The sequence below is a fragment of the Rhinatrema bivittatum genome, chromosome 4, assembly GCF_901001135.1.
Source record: "Rhinatrema bivittatum chromosome 4, aRhiBiv1.1, whole genome shotgun sequence".
In the NCBI taxonomy this organism is placed as follows: domain Eukaryota; kingdom Metazoa; phylum Chordata; class Amphibia; order Gymnophiona; family Rhinatrematidae; genus Rhinatrema; species Rhinatrema bivittatum.
Window position 1 is genome coordinate 238,180,643 of NC_042618.1, and position 22,517 is coordinate 238,203,159.

At 44.8% G+C, this 22,517-nt stretch overlaps 2 long non-coding RNA genes across 3 annotated transcripts in view; one reads left to right on the forward strand and one right to left on the reverse strand.

Annotated features, from left to right (window-relative positions):
- The window catches only part of LOC115090607, a 90,796-nt gene that overhangs the window by 19,018 nt on the left and 49,261 nt on the right, over positions 1-22,517 (reverse strand). The gene's annotated exons all lie outside the window — the stretch shown is intronic.
- LOC115090606 overlaps positions 15,216-22,517 on the forward strand; it is a 77,634-nt gene continuing 70,332 nt past the window's right edge. For both annotated transcript variants that reach the window (XR_003856428.1, XR_003856429.1), the window contains exon 1: positions 15,216-15,389. This is a non-coding gene — a long non-coding RNA (uncharacterized LOC115090606). The remainder of the gene's footprint in view (positions 15,390-22,517) is intronic.

Consider the following 22,517-nt stretch of genomic DNA (forward strand, 5'->3'; position numbering starts at 1 on the left):
CCAGATATAGGAGCTTAGGCCTTGGAACTTCTCTTTTTCGGTGGCTTCTTTCATTGGCATTTGAAAGCCAAATGACACTGTCCTCTGGGGTCGCACTGGAGTTAATTCACTCTGGCACATTCACTGTAGTGGACAGCATCATATTGATGTATGGCAATGTCGTACAATATTGTACATCAAAATGATGTCATCCACTGGGGTGAATGCCTGACTCTGGGCTCTGGTCCAAGAACTGAGCTTGGGTCCAGAATGAGGCCCCAGCATAGGGACCCAACCTCCAAATCGCTTCATTGCTTTTGGTCTAGATCTGGGCTGAGGCCCAGGCATAACGACCCAGCCTCCAGGTTGGGTCTCGGCAGCGGACCTGTGCCTGGGTCTGGACCATGATGCTGGATCCCCAGAACGGGAACATTTTTTATATTTTTGGAGTTTCAGTCAAGGCCCCGGTGTTAGGCCTAGGATGTGGTTCATGTGGCATCACACTCTGGCCTAGGCCGAGGCCCTTGCTTTTGGTCTCAGTCTATTCCATAGGTGAGGCCCCAGCTTTGGGCCTGGGCCTAGTCCCAACAGATCCTTTTTTTTTTTCAAAATGAAAAGTGAAAACCAACAAAATTGTCAGATTTTCAATTGTTTCAGTTTGATAACAAAATGAAATGAAATAGGAAATTTCATCTAATTTCCTATTTCATTTCTCCCAAATTCTCATTCCTAGTGAAACCATCCAACAAACACACTCTAAAATGTGGTCATTTTCTGCCAGGTCACCAACATGGAACTTTTCTTGCTGACCTGGATTCTTTTAGAACTTGTTTGTTTTAGAAAATTATCACCGACTGTAAAGATATACTAGATCCTATCATATATATATATAGTACCTTTTTAAAAGGGAAATGTCTGTAATGAGTGAAGCAGAATATCTATCGCCTCAGAAAAAGCTGGTAAAAACAGCATGCATTTGGTACTCTCATTTTCCCTGAGAATCCAATCTTTAAAAGGAGTGATGCAAAATATTTGATCTCTGGAATGAAATTATGAAATTGATCCACTTGGTCAGCACAAAGTAAAGAAAAATGTAGGACTGTATGAATCCCCCCTCCCAAGGAAGAGAGAGTAAAGAGCATGATACCATTTAAGTGAACTGCAGCAGAGAAAAAAAGGGAACAATGCAGCTATGTAACATGAGCCGCCAGCCCAGGAAACCTAGAATGAGATTGAAAAGGTTGCCAAACCCCTTAATGTGAAGGTGCTTAAATGACCATTGAATGACCATTGAAAAGTTGATCCAAGAAAACAAAGAGGTAGGCGATCTATGATAGCCATCAAGAAAAGACAAAAGAAATAGATGCCTTGATCTTTTCCAACGTTTATTAAACCAAGGACGTGTTCGTAAAATTGCCCAACTCAGGCCGAGTTTCGCAGCTTAGTAGCCGCTGCCTCAGGGGCTTGAACACTTCAGAAACAAAAATGAAACACAACAATCTGGTTTCATCCGCTGACCAATAATTGTGTACACAACTTTCCAAGTGAACGAACAAACTGAGATTGAGTGCGGCACGTCACTTGGAAAGTTGTGTACACAATTATTGGTCAGCGGATGAAACCAGATTGTGGTGTTTCATTTTTGTTTCTGAAGTGTTCAAGCCCCTGAGGCAACGGCTACTAAGCTGCGAAACTCGGCCTGAGTCGGGCAATTTTACGAACACGTCCTTGGTTTAATAAACGTTGGAAAAGATCAAGGCATTGAAAAGTTGAGACAGAGGCTCAGGTAGGGGATTTGCATGTCACAGCCCCCTGGACTACTGTTGGTAACTTCTAGTGAAATATCACATTAAATCAAAGGATAGCAAAATCCTAAATTATAGAACTATGACTGGAAAAGTCCTTCATTGGATAATTCTGAATGATAAAGGGATTTATTTATTTATTTATTTATTTAAATTCTTTTAATATACCGATGCTCAAGACCAGGTCTTATCGTACCGGTTTACAGTAAACTAGGGGGAACCAGTTAACAGAGCAAACAAAAACAAAAAACAAAAGTTACATTATAACAGGGAATGTGGAACTAGGCTGTTAGAGAAAAGATAGGTTAAACAAATTCTAACTGGAGAGAAGGGCAAAAGGAGGAGAGGGTGCTTACAGGATAAGAATTATGTACAAATTTACATAGTGTATATGAATTAAGCAAGTTATAAGATAGTGCAATTAGTCGGACAACAGTTCCTTTGAGTTGCGGAAATGGACGCATCCGTGGGGTAAGAGACTGTGTGGGTGACCCTGAGGCTTTTTCAGGGGTAAGCTTGGGCGAACAGCCAAGTTTTTAATTTTTTTCTGAACGTGATATGGCAATGTTCCTGGCGGAGATCTGGCGGGAGGGAGTTCCAGTGATGCGGACCAGCAATTGATAGTGCCCGTTTTTCAATAGAGTTGTGAAAAACGGATTTTTGGGGGGGAACCTGGAGGGAATCTCTATATGCAGATCTGGTGGGTCTTACAGAGGAGTGTGGTTTGAGGGGTATGGTAAGTTGGAGCGAGGATTCTTGAAATAAGGTTTTGTGGATAATAATAGTAAGTGTCTTGAAGAGAATTCTGAAGCGAATGGGTAGCCAGTGAAGTATTTTTAGAATCGGGGTGATGTGGTCCATGCGGCGGGAGTTTGTGAGGATCCTGGCTGCAGCGTTTTGCAGCATTTGAAGAGGTTTGGTAGAAGAGGCCGGGAGACCAAGTAACAGCGCATTACAATAGTCTATCTCTGAGAATAGTATGGCTTGAAGGACCGAACGGTAGTCATGAAAGTGAAGGAGAGGTCTTAGTTGTTTTAATACCTGTAGTTTGTAAAAGCCTTCTTTGGTGGTGTTGTTGATGAATTTTTTAAAGTTCATTCTGGAGTCTAGGAAGGCTCCAAGGTCTCTCACTTGATTTACTAGAGGTGTGTTAGTATTGATGGCTAGTATGTTGTTATCATTAGGGGAAATGATTAGCAGTTCGGTCTTGGACGTATTGAGAACGAGGCAGAGACTTGTGAGAAGGAGGTTGATGGCGTGAAGGCAGCTATTCCAGTAGTTTAGCGTGTCGGAGACGGGTTCCTTGATGGGATTAGGATCTGCACGTCGTCCGCATAGATGAAGTATGTGAGGTTGAGGTTATTGAGGAGTTGGCATAGGGGGAGAAGATATATGTTGAATAGGGTCGGCGAGAGAAGGAACCCTGGGGAACTCCTTGTTTGGCAGCTACAGGGTGCGACTCTTTTTTGGTTATTTTTACTTTGTAGTATCTGTCACTTAGAAAGGATTTTAACCAGAGGAGTGCAGCATCTGAGATACCTATTTCCATGAGACGGTCGATGAGGATTGTGTGGTTCACTGTGTCGAACGCTGCCGAGATGTCTAGCAGAGCTAGAAGGTATGATTGACCTTTGTCGAGACCCAACAGGATGTTGTCAGTTAATGAGAGTAGGAGAGTTTCTGTATTTCTGTGTTTCCTGAAACCGAATTGCGATGGATATAGGATGTCGTGGGATTCGAGGTAGTCTGTGAGTCTAGTATTGACCAATTTTTCCATTAGCTTGGCTATGAAAGGTAAGTTAGCGATAGGGCGAAAATTTGTGGGATTAGATGGGTCCAGGTTGAGTTTTTTTTAGTAAAGGTTTCAGCGAGGCTGTTTTCAAAGCGTCTGGGACTGTTCCGTTTGTGAGTGAACAGTTTATAATGTCGGCCAAAGGTTTGGCGATGATGTTAGGAATTGTAAGAAGGAGTTTGGTCGGAATTTGGTCTATTGGGTGCGATGAGGGCTTCATTTTCTTGATGATAGATTCTATTTCCAGGGATGATGTGGTATCAAAAGATTCTAGGGACCGTTTGTGTGTTGATGGGGCGTGGTTTTGGTCCGGTGGAGGCTGGGAGTTGTGAATGGGGTTAGGAATGGGGTTGGAGGATGTTAGCGGGATAAGTAGATTTTTTATTTTGTTGTCGAAGAAGACTGCCAGCTCGGTGGATTTGTTTTGTGCTTCTTCTTCCGGGATGATAGGAGGAATAGGGGTGGTGAGTGTGGCAACATATGAGAAGAGTGTTTTTGGGTCGTATATGAAGCCGTGTATTTTTTTGGCGTAGAAAGTCTCTTTTGGTACGAAGGAATAGTGGCCCTATAGTAGCACATAGTGGTTTTGTAGGAGGCCCGTGCAGTATTAGTGGGGTTCTTCCGCCATTGTTGTTCTTTATGTTGAAGGTTTGTTTAAGTGTTCTTAATTCTGATGAGAACCAGGGTTTTTTGTTAGTACGGGCAGGATTAATATTTTTGGATGTCAAGGGGCATATTTTATCAGCTGCTGCGTGGGTGATGGTTAGCCAGGAGTTCATGGCGGTGTCTGCATTTGTGAGGTCCAGGTTAGTTAGTTCCTTGGTGAGCGTGTTGCTGAGAGTTTCCATGGAGCATGTTTTTCTAAATTGGATCGTGGATTTGGAGATGTTGTTGGTGGGTTTATTCTTTATGGATATTTCCGTTTCTATAATTGAGTGATCTGACCAAGGGATGGGGGTGCAGGTAGGAAGAGCAGTGGTCGAGGTTGGATCATTCGTAAATATTTAATCTAGTGTGTGTCCTGCTTTGTGCGTGGGTTTGTTAATAATTTGTTTAAAGCCCATGGCCATGAAGGATGAGAGGAGGGCTTCGCAGTTGGCTGAGGGAGATGGGGAGTCCACATGAATGTTGAAGTCTCCTAGCAGGATCGCTGGTGAGTTGGTATTGATGTGTTTGGCTATAAGTTCTATGAGGGGCGATGGGTCGGAGTCTAGGAGCCCAGGCGGGGCGTAGATGAGGCAGATTTGGAGTTGATTGGATTTGAATAGCCCGATTTCAAGTTTAGTTGAAGTTTTAATTGCATGCTGGGTTAGTCTAAGTTCTTTTTTGGCAGCTAGCAGTAATCCTCCCCCTCTTTTTTTTGTTCTAGGGATGGAGAAAAAGTCGTAAAGTTGTGTTGGTAATTGGTTGATTAGTGGTGTGTCCGTGTTTTTTAACCATGTTTCAGTTATAGCACACAGGTCCGGTTGGGTGTCCAGTAGGTAGTCATTGAGCAAGTGAGATTTTTTTGATAGAGATTGGGAGTTGAGGAGGGTTAGTGTGATTAAGGATAGGCCTAGGAATTGGGTTAGAGGGGAGATCATGATGGGGATCAGGGATCTCTTAGAGCGTTGTATCTTGGGAAAGGGTGAATTAACTCTGTTGAGGGAGGAGTGCGGGATGATAGGGATAGGGAAGGTTTGCATCATGTTGATTAACTGGAGAGGCTGGCTGACTGCTGGAGAGGCTGGCTGACTGCTGGATGTTGGAGGGCTGGTTGAATGCTGGGTGCTGGATTCTAGAGTGGCTGGATGAATGTGGATGCTGGATTCTGGAGGGGCTGGTTGAATGCTGGATGTTGAATGATGTTGAATGCTGGGTGGTGGATGCTGGAGTGTCTGGATGAATGCTGGGTGCTGGATTCTGGAGTGGCTGGATGGATGCTGGGTGCTGGAGTGGCTGGATGGATGCTGGGTGCTGGATGCTGGAGTGGCTGGATGGATGCTGGGTGCTGGATTCTGGATGCTGGAGTGGCTGGATGGATGCTGGGTGCTGGATTCTGGAGTGGCTGGATGGATGCTGGATTCTGGAGTGGCTGGATGAATGCTGGATGCTGGAGTGGCTGGATGGATGCTGGGTGCTGGATTCTGGAGTGGCTGGATGAATGCTGGATGCTGGAGTGGCTGGATGAATGCTGGGTGCTGGATGCTGGGGTGGCTGGATGAATGCTGGATGCTGGGGTGGCTGGAAGAATGCTGGGTGCTGAATTCTGGAGAAGCTGGAAGAATGCTTTATGAGAGAAATGTACTGAATTTATGAGAGAAATGTACTGAAAAACAATCCTAGGAAGCAAATTCTCACCCTGACTAACAAGGGAAGTTAGACAATAGAAAAAAAAAAGCCAGGCAGGATGGAAGGGTGTGTACATAATTTCTTTCCATGGTCCTGCCTGGTCTTGGCCTTTTGGCTGAAAGAATGTGATCAATCCAGGCTGGGTAACAAAGAATGACTGGCCATCAGCTTAGCGAAGCTAAAATCATTAAAAGCTGAGACTGTAGAGGGCCTGAATCACTGAATGCTAAATAAGTCAGAATCCTAGTGGAGTTGTAAACCCAAGCCAGGGAAAACCCTCCTAATAATGAGAAGCACCAAAGGACAGCGGAAGATCCAGAGGTAGAGCAGTCCCTCAAGAGGAAAGCACCCCAGCAGGAGATTGGGAGGTGACTCTGGGTCCCCCTTGAGCAAGGGGACCCCAGCAGCAGATCGAGCGGTCCCCCAGGAGGAAGGGGACCCCAGCAGCAGATTGGGAGGTGACACTCTTTCCCCTTAAACAAAGGGACCACAGTGGCAGATTGAGTGGTCTCTCAGCAGAGTGTGGACTCCAGTTTTCAGATCAAGCACTCCTCCAGGAGGGTATGGATCAAGCCCTCCTCCAGGAGGAAGGGGACCCTAGCAGCAGGTCCAGAGTCACAGTTAAGTTCCCTAGGAGGGCATGAACCCCAGCAGCATTTCAGGAGGCAGCGTCAGATCCCCCAGGAGTGAGTGGACCCCCACAACAGACCAGGAAATGGAATCAGGTCCCCAGGGGGGCATGGATTCCAGTGTTGGCATGGAACTTTCAGCGGAGTGGAAGCAGCACTAAGGAGATGGCAGCAGTTTAGATATAACAAACCCTCCCAAGGCCAACATTGCCCCCCCAAGGCCAACATTGCCCACCATCCCAGTTGCATCTATTTACATGGGTGAGACGTGGAATAAAAAGGGGAGGATAATAATAATACCTGATTAAGCGGGAATGCAAAAGGTCCCTTCTGTTGTATATGGTGTTACACTGTGGGGGCCAACAACTCCAAACTGCCAAATATTAAATTTTCTTGCTACCTTGTAGAAATGTATATAGTTGTGTGGCCTGAGACTATTAACCACAAGTAGATAAGTGTGCGGTTTGGCATCCTATTAGTGATGTGCATAGTCATATAGAAATGTATATACTTATTAGGGTTGTGAATCGTTTTTCTGACGGATGAAAATATCGTATGATATTTTCTCATCTGTCAGATATCGGGTGGTCCCCGAAAGTGATAGGAAAACCCCATGACATTTTTCGTGTGGTTTTCTTATCATTTTGGGGGAGGGGGGAAGAAAGGGCACACAACCCCCCCCCCCCCCCCCCAAACCCACCCCGACCCTTTAAATCTAATTAGTTAGAATCGCCCACCTCCTGACCCCCCAAAACTTTCTTAAAGTACCTGGTGGTCCAGCAGGTGTCCCGGGAGCGATCTCTCACTCTTGGGCTGTCGGCTGCCACTAATCAAAATGGCACCGATGGCCCTTTGTCCTTACCATGTGAACAGGGGCTATCCATGCCATTGGCCGGCCAAGGCACTGCCTCGTGGGCCTGTGGGCAGTTGTGCAGACTCACATATATTGGGACAGCGGTGCTCCTTTAAGCCAAATCCCCAGTAGACCTCTTTTGTAGTTACAAGTTTGGTGTGTGCACATACAGCAGTCCCAGTAGTAGTATACATCCAGGTACTGCCTCATGGGCCTGTGGGCAGTTGTGCAGACTCACATATATTGGGACAGCGGTGCTCCTTTAAGCCAAATCCTCAGTAGACCTCTTTTGTAGTTACAAGTTTGGTGTGTGCACATACAGCAGTCCCAGTAGTAGTATACATCCAGGCACTTCCTCATGGGCCTGTGGACAGTTTTTCAGACTCATATATATTGGGACAGCGGTGCTCTCTGAAGCCAAATCCCCAGTAGGCCTTTTTTGGAAATAATTTTTTTAATTGAAATCCCTATTAGGCAGTAAAATTAAATCCATGATGTCAGGGAAAGCTAGATGTGGTTGAGTGATTGGGACTGGCAGAGGAGGCACTGGCAGAGGAGGCATTTCAAAAGGCAGTGCCAGTCCCCCATTAAAGTTAAAAAGGGACATATTCCAATCTAAAATCTCTGGAGGGGGAGGCAGTTCCAACCGGAAAAAAATGAAATTTAAAGATGATGCATTGCCACCACCTGTTTCTGACCCTGTAGTTTTGGACGCTGAGTCATGCAAGACAAAAGGGCGAGACCCAAAACAGCAGTGTGACAGAAGACTTGACTTAGCATTCAAAATGTAGCGCAGGCACTGTTTGCTTCTGATTCCAATGAAGAATAATCTTGTGGGGGATTCTCATCATCAGAAATGGAAGATGTAATAGCTGAAGAAGGTTTAGGAGGACTAGTTAGTTCTGTCTTAGCCTCCACTTCAGTCCTGCAGGGGAGAGATGAAACTGATGATGATGAGGAGGAAGAGCAGTCAGCACAGGCACAGAGTGTGACTGATGCCCCTGGCATTGCTTCTCAGGGTGCACCCACTACTTCAGCTCCAGTGCCAACATCCACCCCGAAGGCTATAGAGAAGGGATCACAAAAGAAATCTGCGATCTGAAGCCACTTTAAAGTGACAGAGGACCCGCATTTTGCTTAGTGTAATTACTGTGCCAGGGCTATTAGCAGAGGCAAGCAAATGTGACATCTAATTTTGGCATGATGCATCATATGCAGAAGCAACACCCAACAGTACTGCCATTTGGGGATGGTGGCAGTACCAGTCAGGGGACCCCTTTTTCCAGGCAGTGTAAAGTGGTTGAAAAGGAGAAGAGTCACCCCAGCCCTCAGCCCCTTCTAGCAGTCAGGTGGCAGGCTAGCAGCCCCCTGCCATGTGGCAGAAGCAACAGCCCACCATGGAGGAAATGGAGTGGTGCTCAGTAACACTATCCCGGGGAAGGAGGCAGGCAGCCTCAAAAGTTGTAAACAGGAGCATTGGGGAAATGATTGCCCTTGATGATCAGCCCTTGCACATAGTGGAGAATGTGGGTTTTAAGCATTTGCTGAATGTCTTAGTTTCAAATTACAAAGTCCCCTCCAGAACCACATTTAGCAGAAAGGTCATCCCCAGCCTGTACAACCAGTATCACAGTTGCATCCAAGTGCTGCTAGGTAAGGCAGAGGGGAGTGTGCATTTCACCTGCGATATCTGGAGCACCATGAATGCTGCACACTCTTACCTCTCCCTGACAGCATACTAGTGGGACCTGGCTGAGGCAGGGGCAGGCAGCAGTTCTATTAGTGAACAATTATGAGGGTGGAGGTGGGCTTTACTGCACACCCACTTGGAGAACAAGGCCCATACCTCAGTCAATATTCTAGCATGCATCACACAATGCTGGCAGGCTGGCAGCTACACCAGCGAGACAGGAATCTTTAGTCAGGGTTCTTTGTCACAGACAACGGTGCAAACATGGTAAAGGCAATATCCAATGGGTGATTTCAGAATATCCGATATTTTGCACACACTCTGCACCTGGTAGTGAAGTCAGCTCTGGGGTTGGAGTCCAATGAGCAAGAGAATGAAAACCTGCATACGTTAATACACAAGTGCAGGAACATAGCACACTTCCACAGAAGTGTGAAGGCGGGGCAGGTTCTCCAACAAAAGCAGACTGATTTGGAGATGCCTCACAAGCATCTCATTCAAGACATTTCCACCTGGTGGAATTCTACCTATATGGTGCTGTAGAGGTTAGTGGAGCAGCAGACACCCCTTCATGAACTTTCTGCGGCAATGGACATAGGTGTGCATAGTCCTCTAGGGCATAATGACTGGTTAATTATGAGTCAGCTGGTAAAGATCCAGCAGCCCTTCAAGGATGCCATGGAAGATCTGAGTTCCAGAAGTGCCACCTTGGCTGACATCATCCCTATAGCTAATTTTCTGGAGGAAAATTTGGAGGGCTTTAAACAGGAAGAGGGAATGACATCAGAGGTGCTGCATTGTCTGGATATTTTGCAGAAGCAGGTGCAAGAGAGATTAAGGCATTTAATAGACCAGACATACATGCTCGCCACAGTCTGTGATCCCCGCGTGAAAGGAAAACTTGCCCTACGGTACAATTGTCTCCTATTGGTGAAGGACCCACTCTTAGTAAAAGTCCGTGAACAAGAGCGCCATAGGCAGAGACGGATTAGGCATGAAGCAGAGGAGGAAACAGCGGGTTCTTCAGAGAGTAGTGCTAGCCCAAGCAGGAGCAGCATTCTGTCAGTGACAGCTAGTACTTCCTCCTCCACTTCAGTATGCCAAAGCCATGTTGCCCATAAAGAATCATCTGTTCTGCAATGGGCTAGAGAGAAAGCAGCTGGCAAGAGTGACTCTGAGCCCACCCAAGCAAAGGAGACACCAGCACAAATTTCAGTGACACGGTATATCTCAGAGCACACAGAGGACATGAAGACAGATCCACTGGCATATTGGGCACACAAGTCCACTGTCTGGCCACACCTAGCCAAAGTGTCTCAATGATATCTGTCATGTCCAATAACCAGTGTGCCCAGTGAACGTGTATTTGAGCCCTCACCACTCAAGGCTGGCACCAGAGTTGATGGAAATTCTAGTGTTTTTGAAAATAAACATGCCTTTGCTTGGGTTTCCAAATTTTCCCTGTGAACGGGAAGATGAATAAAGCAATTGAAAGCCTTGCAGCAGCTCCAACTGCCTCCTATGTCCAGATAATATCAGCACATGTACCTGACCTGAATCGCTGTGCCAGCCTGTCCACTGTCCAGCCCTTACGTCCCTACAAGGGCCTGACCTCAAACGCTGTGCCTGTCTGAGTTTAGTTCTAGTATTTCTAATTTCAGTTTCATGTATTTGTGCATCACTTCTTTCCAGAATATTCTTTTTCCTGTTTTGCAACATTTGGGATGTAAGCTGACTTAAGATGTTTGGAGCTTGCATATTTCATATGCTCAATAGTTTTCATGACCTTCATAATATGGGCCATTTTCCCTAGATGTTTCTTAGGTGCTAACATTAATGTTTCTAGTACTATAAAAAACTGGTGGTAGTTGCATTCTACTTTATCCTCTGTGTTCCCATAGTTTACAGAGGCACTGTGTAAACTAGAAAGTCAACATAGGTTGATAAGGTAGATTTGGACTTGAGTAATGTTTTTTTTTTATTTCTGAGAGCTCTTCAAATTCCTTTGTCATCAGCTGAAGTGCATAAGTACAGTTAATAGCTTCTGGATATTTACAAGGGCTTGACCTCAAATGCTGTGCCTGTCCATCCAGGCCATATGTCCCTACAAGGGTTTGACCTCTAATGCTGTGCCTGTCCGTCCAGGCCATAAGTCCCTACAAGGGCTTGTGCTCTATCCTCTAATGCTGTGCCTGTCTGTCCAGGCCTTACGTCCCTAGAAGGGCTTGACCTCTAATGCTGTGCCTGTCCGTCCACGCTTTACGTCCCTCCAAGCGTTTGAGCTCTGACGCTGTGCCTGTCCATTCAGGCCTTACATCCCTACAAGGGCTTGACCTCTAATGCTGTGCCTGTCCATGCAGGCCTTACGTCCCTACAAGGGCTTGACCTCTAATGTTGTGCCTGTCTATCCAGGCCGTACGTCCCTACAAAGGCTTGACCTCTATCCTCTAATGCTGTGCCTGTCCGTCCAGGCCTTACGACCCTATAAGGGCGTGATCTCTATCCTCTAATGTTGTGCCTGTCTGTCCAGGTCTTACGTCCCTACAAGGGCTTGACGTCTAATGCTGTGCCTGTCCATCCAGGCCTTATGTCCCTACAAGGGCCTGACCTCTAACGCTGTTCCTGTCTGTCCAGCTTGGAGCTTGGATATTTCATATGCTCTATAGTTTTCATGACCTTCATAATGTGGGCATTTTTTCCCTAGATGTTTCTTAGGTGCCAACATTAATGTTTTCTAGTGCTATAGAAAACTGGTGGTAGTTGTACTCTAGTTCATCCTCTGTGTTCCCATAATTTACAGAGGCACTGTAGGGTACAAAGTCAACATAGATTGATATTGTAGATTTGTACTTGAGTAGCAGAGCTCTTCAAGTTCCTTTGTCATCAGCTGAAGTGCATAAGTACAGTTACTAGCTTCTGGGTATTCACTAGATGCCAATGGAACCACCACACTCTAGGGGCCAATCCATTTCATGGAGCCCTTTCCTGCGCAAAGGAAAGGGAACTCTCCCCGGGTGTAGCCAGCCTATCTGTTAGTACCTGTTGACCCATGTTGAACCGCTGTTCATATAGAAACCTCCTCCATGTCGACCCGGCACGCTTGAAGGCTCATGCTCCACTCTAGGGGCCAACCCATTTCAGGGAGCCGTTTCCTGTGCAAAGGAAAGGGAACTCTCCCCAGGTGTGGCCAGCCTATCTCTTAGTACCCGTTGACCCATGTTGGACCAGAACCACTGTTCACATGGAAACCTCCTCCACGTCGACTCGCCACGCTTTGAAGGCTCATGCTCCACTAGGGGCCAACAACCCATTCTAGGGAGCCCTTTCCTATGCAAAGGAAAGGGAACTCTCCCCGAGTATAGCCAGCCTATCTCTTAGTACCCGTTGACCCATGTTGAACCAGAACTTTTGTTCACATGGAAACCTCCTCCATATTGACTTGCCATGCTTTGAAAGCTCATGCTCCACTCTAGGGTGCCAACCCATTTCAGGGAGCCCTTTCCTGTGCAAAGGAAAGGGAACTCTCCCCGGGTGTAGCAAGCCTATCTCTTAGCACCCGTTGACCCATGTTGAACCACTGTTCACATGGAATCCTCCAAGTTGGCTCACCATGCTTGAAGGTTCGTGCTCCACTCTAGGGGCCAACCCATTTCAGGGAGCCCATAACTGCGCAAAGGAAAGGGAACTCTCCCCCGGTACCTATCTCTTAGCACCTGTTGACCCGTTATTCACATGGAAACCTCCTCCACATCGACTCGCCACACTTGAAAGCTCATGCTTCACTCTAGGGGCCAACAACCAATTTCAGGGAGCCCTTTCCTGCGCAAAGGAAAGAGAACTCTCTCCAGGTGTAGCCAGCCTATCTCTTAGCACCCGTTGACCCATGTTGAACCGCTGTTCACATGGAATCCTCCTCCGCCTCGGCCTTGACAATTCTCGTTTGTATATCTCCTAGGTCCACCAGATTTTAAAAGACCAGTGAGAGCTCACTAGACGCCAACGGAAACACCCCGCTATAGGCGCGAACACATTCTAAGGAGCCCTTTTCTGCGCAAAGGAAAGGGAACTCTCCCTGGGGCCAGCCCGTCTTGCTCCTATCAAAACCACAGGGACGTGACTACCTCAGCTCTGCCAGCCTGTCTTGCCCCTATCAAAACCACAGGGAACAGACTACCTCCGCTCTGCCAGCCTGTCTTGCCCTATCAACTTTCTGCCACTCTGCCTTGCTGCCATACACCAGATGATTCACTCTACTCCTTGTGGTATTCTTACCACTATCATGTTTCCTCAGTGGGTTGGTGCTAGTCTTTCTGCTGCTTTGTCCCTTTATCGGCGCCTTGTGGTTTTTTCTGACACTCTTTCTGCTTGCTATGTTCCCCCTTCATTGTGCTGTAGGATGCTGATGCCACTTTGCCTGTCGTGCTGCCTTCGAGGGTTCATGCAACTGTTATCAGTGCTCTCTTTTGAAGCTGTGGTGTGTTTTTGACACTCTTGCTGCTGCTTTGCACCTCTGTTAAAGCACTCTTGCCACTCCTGGTACCCCTTTGCCCTTTTACAGTGCCTTAGGCTATTCATGCCACTTTGGTGCCACTTTGCCAGAGTCTTAAGTACCTTGGAGCTCTTTTCTTGTTCTGATGATTGCTCCACAGAAGTTTCGTCAGAATTGATAAGAAAATCCCAACTCTGCAGCCAAAAATAGTCTGCAAATACTTCCCCTATTGACTTTAATGGGAAAATGGACAACGAATAAAACTAATCAATGAATTGTTTTTTCCCCTTTGAAACTAATGCAACAAATTTGGGTCCCAGCGAAACAAAAACCGAATCGAAACAAATTATATCCTTCTGCACTTCTCTAATCAGTCCTCTGCCCACAGTTCCTCAAGAGTGGGATACAACCATACGGTGCTCTAGTTTTTGCAGGTATGATTAATATATATATATATATATATATATATATATATATATATATATATATATGAGATGTGAATCGGAACCGGAATCTGATCGGTTCCGGTTCCGATCCAAATCTTAAAATTTTTATCGCCCAGCCCGATTTGAGTTCTGATTAGCGGCTGCGCCCGATCCGATAATAAAAAAACCCTCCCCCACCCTCCCGAACCCCCAAAAAAGGTTTTAAAATTACCTGGTGGTCCAGCGGGAGCACGGGGAGTGATCTCCCGCTCTCAGGCCATCAGCGGCATTAATAAAAATGGCGCCGATGGCCCTTTGCCCTTACCATGTGACAGGGCAAAGGTAGCGCCATTGCCATTTTGAATATTGGCAATACGGCCTGAGTGCAGGAGATCGCTTCCGGACCCCCGCTGGACCCCCAGGGACTTTTGGCCAGCTTGGGGGGGGCCTCCTGACCCCCACAAGACTTGCCAAAAGTCCAGCGGGGGTCCAGGAGCGACCTCCTGCACTCGGGCTGTATTGCCAGTATTCAAAATGGCGCTCGTGCTACCTTTGCCCTCACTATGTCATAGGGGCCGATGGTCGGCCCCTATGACATATAAAAGGGCAGACTAGGGTATTGAATGGCATGATCAAGAGGTACAAGTAGAAGTTGTTATTTCATAAGAGATATTTGCATTATAAATTATCTATCTTATTCACACAGTTTTTTTTCCTGCTAATTGACTAGTGCAATTGAAATTGGACTTGTCTATTGTCTGCAGTTTTTGGGTGGGAGGTCTGGGTGAACAGACGGGGGATCAGGTTGAAATGTTAGAGGGTGTAGGTGAACTGTAGATTTCAAGTTTGCACGCAAGAAAGTATTTATGCACACATGCATTATAAAATACTTGTTATACGTAACTATGTGCAACTAGCTATTTGTTTAATTATACCCTATTTTGTCAGTTTCTCAATCCTACTTTTTTTGCTCTGCTATGATCGTTTACATGAAATTTTTCAGTCTTGTGTATAAAAATCAGAGCAAACCTCAAACATTTTGGCAGAAATCCAGATGACCTTTCTCAGAATGTTAAAAATGGAGCCAAGATTATGTCTGTATAACAAGAAGCAGCTGTTCATAGACAATAGCATGCTCTTGGATGAGTGCACTCAATGCACATCAAAAATCTCCCCTGGATGCTAGCCTGATATATATGCCTCATACTTGAAAGACCTGAAACTAATCACAAAAACTATGGTGTATTAAACTCCTACTTCCTCCTCTGGTGGTTTGGAGCAATCCTGGATGTGATGGAACGGCAGATTTTCTAAGGTGGATACCAGAAACTTTGTCAGGACAGGATGCTAATAGGATTGCAAAGAAAGCACTTTATACCTGAACCCCTCTGAACAGGTCAGTGACTTCTAAAATGGATAGACCCATGTTTCCATTAGTATTTGCTTTAATGTCCATATAATAAATGGAACAATGTAAAAGCGTTTTAGAATCAGTAATCAAGAAGCCAGGATTTCAATTAGTATTTTGTCAAAGCTATTCTAAATTGCTCATTTATTATTGCACTGAAAACAAAAAGGGAGGGAGAGGTAGCATAAGCTCTGAGAGATAGCAGTTTAATAACTGCAGAGTAAAAATGATCTGATTTTAAATGAAATGTGTCTGAGACCTGAATGCAATAGGAATTGAGCAGTCATATATTCAGGATGATAGAAGGTACACTTTATTAAAGATGTGCATTCGTTTAAATGAATGCACATTTCGTAACAAAAAAAGGCTATTTTCAGTCTGTTCTGAATGAAACAAACTGAAAATCAACTTACCTGAAAATATCTTAATATTTTGGATAGCTTTTTAAGGAGACTGTCCAGACATCTCCAACCACTTCCCTGAAGCTGAAATAGAACATCTGCAGCATGCACTTAATCCTTCCATGGGGTCGTCAAGGTAGAAAGGGGCAGGAACAATTCCCAGTTATTCCTGCTACGCCAGCTCCTGATGCACAATGGTATTAGATGGCCCTGAGACAAGTGCCATTTTGATTAATAGCTGTAAAACATTGATATCAGTTTCAGGGCGGGCTGGTGCAACTGTGCATCAGGAGCTGGCGGGACAGGAACAACTTTGGAATCAATCTTGCCCCTTTCCATATTGAAGAATCTGCAAAAGGGGGATGTGTTTAACATCCTTTGCTCAGGGGGAGCTATTAATGTGTTGCCCTTGTCTGTTTTGAATATGAGTATAGTGTTAAGTGTTTTGCTGCTATGGTTATAAGTGATGTTTTTGATTGTGTACATTTTCCTGTAGATAGAATGGGATATAATATTTTAAATAAATAATTGAGGGCTGGGGAGGACAAGGCTCTGGCTTACTTGTGAGGGGTGGAGGGGCGTGGAGAGACTCTGTCTCCCTTCAGGTAAGAATGTTGGAGGGGATGAGGGCAGTTATGGAGACCCCATTTCAGTTCATTGTTGTGTAGTTTTTTTGTGTTTTTCTTTTTAATTTAATGTTTATTTTGGTTGCCAACAAAACTGAAACACTTTTAACCGTTTAGAGTAAATAAGTTTGCAAACAGACCAATTTACCCATGTAAATCACTATTTACATTGCTAAATGGCTTTAAAAATTGCCCTGTTTCTTCATATTGGCTTTTATCTGTTGCACTCGGGGATGGACCCTTGTCCTGAGACAGTGAAGGAACGTCTCCTGAAAGGGAACAGGAGGTAACTGCCCCCAGGGGGCGGAGCACTGGAGGAGACAGAGGCTGTGAAGAGCTTCAACACTGGAAGCCCAAGGTCAGCCCGGGAGGAGCCCGTAGGGACCCAGGCCGCTTGGACGTAGGTGGGCCTCGCAGGCTCTCCTGAGAGAATGAAAGTCCAGCGTGCCCAAGGACACAGGGGGAGCGCGATCGGGTTTGAAGTTGGAGGCTGGTTGGAACAAGGAGAAGTAGAACAGAGTTGGTGATGACAAGGCGAGGAACAGAGCCAGAATCTGGAGACGAGGTCAGGCAGGCAAAGGTCAAGATCCAGAGGTCAGTCCGAGGAATGGTCAGCAAAGCAGGGGTCAGGTACCGGAGGTCAGGCTGAGGTCTTGAGGCAGGCAGGCATGTCAGGAGCAAGCTGAGGTCAGTACCAGTAAGACAGTCCGAGGGTACTACCGGGGTAGACAGACAGACGAACACAGAAACAAGCAGGACGCAGGAACTAGGATGCAGAAACAAGTCAGGAACAGAACTGGAACAGAAGGATCCTGGAATGAGACTAGGAACAGACAGGAGCAGGAACAAACGCAGAGGCAATCTTAGAGCAAACCAACCCGATTGCCAAGGCAAGGAAGCTTAGACAGGAACTTCCTTATATTGAGGGATCAATCAAGGCGCGCCACGGAGCTAAGACCCGCTCTTGGCCCTACATGAGTCCGGGCGGTCCACGCGCGCGTAGGGGCATGGCTAACGTGGCCGAGGACACTGAGCCTCGGCGTGAAGCCTGGCGCGCAGTGGAAGGAGTGGCAACTGCTGCCGCGGGACGCCGGGGCCTGGCAGGACTGGCAACTACCACAAGGGAGGTCATCCCAGGGCCCGCTGTGGGACCATGAAGGTGAGCAGGTCCGTGCACGGGATGGCCGCGGGCGGGGCGTGTAACATTATCTATATCACTTGCTTTCTCCGTTCTTTGTCTCTCTCTTTGATAGTACTATGTTCTATATGTCATAAAAAAAAAAGAAAAACAAGAAAGGAAGGAAAGTGGAGAAAGAAAGATGGAAAGAGACCGTAGCAAAAGAGGGAAGCTAGAAAAGAAAATAAGCAATAACATTAAAATGATGCGATGCAATAGGGAAAGCTTAAAGCACAGAAAGTAAATAAAGCAATAACAAGCATGAGAAAGAGGTGAAGAAGATAGGAGACTGCACAGGATGAGAAAAAGCAGAGATAAAAAACATTTAGTATTTTATCAAATTTACAGTATATTTAACAAAATAAACTATGCTTGAGCAGTGTGGGCTGGATTTTCAAAGTCCTACATGCGTAAACCCATAGGATTTATGCGCGTGGAGGGGGGGGGGGGTTACATGCGCCGGGCCTATTTTATAAAGGCCCTGTGAAGAGCGTAAAGTCCCAGGATGTGTCTAAGTCCCGGGGCTTCGAAAAGGTGCAGGGAGGGGGCGGTCCGGGGAGTGGGGTCAGAGGCTCCCGGCACAGCGGCTGTTTGCTGCTGTGCCGGGAGATCGCGTGCCAGTAGGATGCTGGTGCGCGCAACCTGCACCTGCCCAGAAGCAGGTGCTGAAGGTAAAACAAAGGTCGGGGGTGGGGGGTGGTTTAGGATAGGGCTGGGGGGGATAGGTTAGGGGAAGGGGTAGGAAGGTTAGATTAGGGGGTTATGAAGTTCCATCCCAGACCGCTCCGGAGCATGTTATAAAATCAGGTGTACATGTGTGTGCGCCGGGTAGCGCACACACATGTACGCCCGCGCTCACGTTTTAAAATCTACCCCTATATGAGCAGTAGATTTGCTGATTGATGCTACTGGCCTCAAGTTTCAAACTTGCGCTCATTCATCCCTTTTTGTGCCTAATATGTGTGTGTATTTTTCTCTGTGATTAGATGAAACAAATCCTAAAGTGTTTAAATCACTCAAATTTGGTCTTAAGAAATGTCTTCCAAAAAGGGATATGTTGACAAGCAAATAAAATATTAGTATACTGTGTTTAAATATTCCATCACGAAGATCCCACATGTCTTAGGAAAACTGAATAAACTGCTTTTGCACAGGAGTTTAGAACAGCCCCTGTTTGGTATCCTATAATACATTATCAATTTTGTTATAATTTATATGAGCTTCTTTATCCCATTTCCAATAAGCAGATTCACTCTCCTGGTGTCACTAATATCTACAACTGGGTAGAAAAAGTGACATATGCATGCTCTGATTGATATCTGTTTAACTAGGCTAAGAAGCCAAAACTGCTCACACTTCCTTTACCAACTACATAAGAAAACATAAGAAACATAAGAAAATGCCATACTGGGTCAGACCAAGGGTCCATCAAGCCCAGCATCCTGTTTCCAACAGTGGCCAATCCAGGCCATAAGAACCTGGCAAGTACCCAAAAACTAAGTCTATTCCATGTTACCATTGCTAATGGCAGTGGCTATTCTCTAAGGGCCTCATTTTCCACGCCGCTTGCACGCGATAAGGGACTTTTCGTGTGCAAAAGGTCCCTTATCGCGTGCGATACCAGGATGGGGGCGGAGTCGGCCCCGGAAGAGGAGGAGTCGCGGCGTTTCTGGGGCCGACTGAGCCGACGCCGCGGACAGCGAAAAGGTAAGTGCCTTTACGCAGCAGCTTTCGCTCCCAATAGCTACACCTCCTATGGTGGCGCTACTGGGTGAGAAACCGGCAGCGATCGCACCCTCCCCCCGTTTCGGTCCACCGCCCCTCATCTTCTAAAGTATCTCAGGCCTGCGATACTTTAGAAAATGAGGCCCTAAGTGAAATTAATAGCAGGTAATGGACTTCTCCTCCAAGAACTTATCCAATCCTTTTTTAAACACAGCTACACTAACTGCACTAACCACATCCTCTGGCAACAAATTCCAGAGTCTAATTGTGCGTTGAGTAAAAAAGAACTTTCTCCGATTAGTTTTAAATGTGCCCCATGCTAACTTCATGGAGTGCCCCCTAGTCTTTCTACTATCCGAAAGAGTAAATAACCGATTCACATCTACCCATTCTAGACCTCTCATAATTTTAAACACCTCTATCATATCCCCCCTCAGCCATCTCTTCTCCAAGCTGAAAAGTCCTAACCTCTTTAGTTTTTCCTCATAGGGGAGCTGTTCCATTCCCCTTATCATTTTGGTAGCCCTTCTCTGTACCTTCTCCATCGCAATTATATCTTTTTTGAGATGCGGCGACCAGAATTGTACACAGTATTTTCCGTTTTATTCACCATTCCCTTTCTAATAATTCCCAACATTCTGTTTGCTTTTTTGACTGCTGCAGCACACTGAACCGATGATTTCAATGTGTTATCCACTATGACTCCTAGATCTCTTTCTTGGGTTGTAGCACCTAATATGGAACCTAACATTGTGTAATTATAGCATGGGTTATTTTTCCCTATATGCATCACCTTGCACTTATCCACATTAAATTTCATCTGCCATTTGGATGCCCAATTTTCCAGTCTCACAAGGTCTTCCTGCAATTTATCACAATCTGCTTGTGATTTAACTACTCTGAGCAATTTTGTGTCATCTGCAAATTTGATTATCTCACTCGTCGTATTTCTTTCCAGATCATTTATAAATATATTGAAAAGTAAGAGTCCCAATACAGATCCCTGAGGCACTCCACTGTCCACTCTCTTCCACTGAGAAAATTGTCCATTTAATCCTACTCTCTGTTTCCTGTCTTTTAGCCAGTTTGCAATCCACGAAAGGACATCACCACCTATCCCATGACTTTTTACTTTTCCTAGAAGCCTCTCATGAGGAACTTTGTCAAACGCCTTCTGAAAATCCAAGTATACTACATCTACCGGTTTACCTTTATCCACGTGTTTATTAACTCCTTCAAAAAAGTGAAGCAGATTTGTGAGGCAAGACTTGCCGTGGGTAAAGCCATGCTGACTTTGTTCCATTAAACCATGTCTTTCTATATGTTCTGTGATTTTGATGTTTAGAACATTTTCCACTATTTTTCCTGGCACTGAAGTCAGGCTAACCTGTCTGTAGTTTCCCGGATCGCCCCTGGAGCCCTTTTTCAATATTGGGGTTACATTTGCTATCCTCCAGTCTTCAGGTACAATGGATGATTTTAATGATAGGTTACAAATTTTACTAATAGGTCTGAAATTTCATTTTTTAGTTCCTTCAGAACTCTGGGATGTATACCATCCGGTCCAGGTGATTTACTACTCTTCGGTTTGTCAATCAGGCCTACCACATCTTCTAGGTTCACCGTGATTTGATTCAGTCCATCTGAATCATTACCCATGAAAACCTTCTCCATTACAGGTACCTCCCCAACATCCTCTTCAGTAAACACCGAAGAAAAGAAATAATTTAATCTTTCCGCGATGGCCTTATCTTCTCTAAGTGCCCCTTTAACCCCTCGATCATCTAATGGTCCAACTGACTCCCTCACAGGCTTTCTGCTTCGGATATATTTAAAAAAAGTGAGTTTTTGCCTCTACAGCCAACTTCTTTTCAAATTCTCTCTTAGCCTGTCTTTAAATGTCTTACATTTAACTTGCCAACGTTTATGCTTTATCCTATTTTCTTCTGTTGGATCCTTCTTCCAGTTTTTGAATGAAGATCTTTTAGCTAAAATAGCTTCTTTCACCTCCCCTTTTAACCATGCCGGTAATCGTTTTGCCTTCTTTCCACCTTTCTTAATGTGTGGAATACATCTATACTATGCTTCTAGAATGGTATTTTTTTAACAATAACCACTACAAACAATCTTAACTGAATACATTTAAGAAGCATTTATGTATATAGATGTGCAAACAATTCAAAGTTGAATTAGAACCAGATAGAATAATTTTTAGGCATTTTTTGATTTTTTTCCCAGATCTGCTGGGAACATCTGGTTTTGGTTTGTTTTTTTTTTACTAATTCATTTTGGAAAAAAGGAAATGAAATATTGAAAACTGTAGAAATGTCACTTTGGATTTTTGAAACATTTTTAATGAACTCCTCCAAATTGACAAAATATGAATCAAAGATTTTTGAAAATTCAAAGTTTGTTTTTTTTAAATCTGCTTCAGATTTTTCAAAAAGGTTTGTCAACAACAATTAGAGAAACCTAATACTACTGCTTATTTCTACAGTTCTACTAGACATATGCCACATACCAGAATAGATATGAGTTGTAAGTGAATACATATATGTAGTATAAGGTAGATTGGTGAGTGATATATGTTTTATGCTTTGTGTTTTATGTAAACATGAGTATATGTGGTAGTCTTACCTAGTGTTATGAGTAGTCAGTATATACATGAGTAATGCTTGATTATATAGTTGAGAAGAAAGGAATGCAAGGAAACATAAGGTTAGCTCAGTAAAAAAGTAATGTCATTGTTTTAAATCACTCCTATAGAAAGTAATTGCAACTGTGTGCACTAATCCAGTTTTATACGATCCTCAAGCATGAGTAAATGGAATCATATCTGAGGGTTACCAGAGCCAAAGAAAAGTTTAGCATGTATTTTGTTTAATCGTTGGTTTGTAGGTAGGACTATGGGCATTTTTGTTTTTGTTTCATTCATTTTTTTAAATTTTAGTATGCACTAAAGCTATGTTATTTAGGGCCTGATTTTCAAAAGCATTTATATGTGTAAAACTGGATTTTACACATATAAATGCTTTTTCTGGTTGACAGACAGAAGACAGTGTGTGATGGTAATGTACATTTGCACATTTAAGGCCTGATTTTAAAAGCATTTATACATTTAAAATAGATTTTATATGTGTAAATGCACTTTACTCATGTAAGTGAGTTTTTGAAAATTGCTATAGTA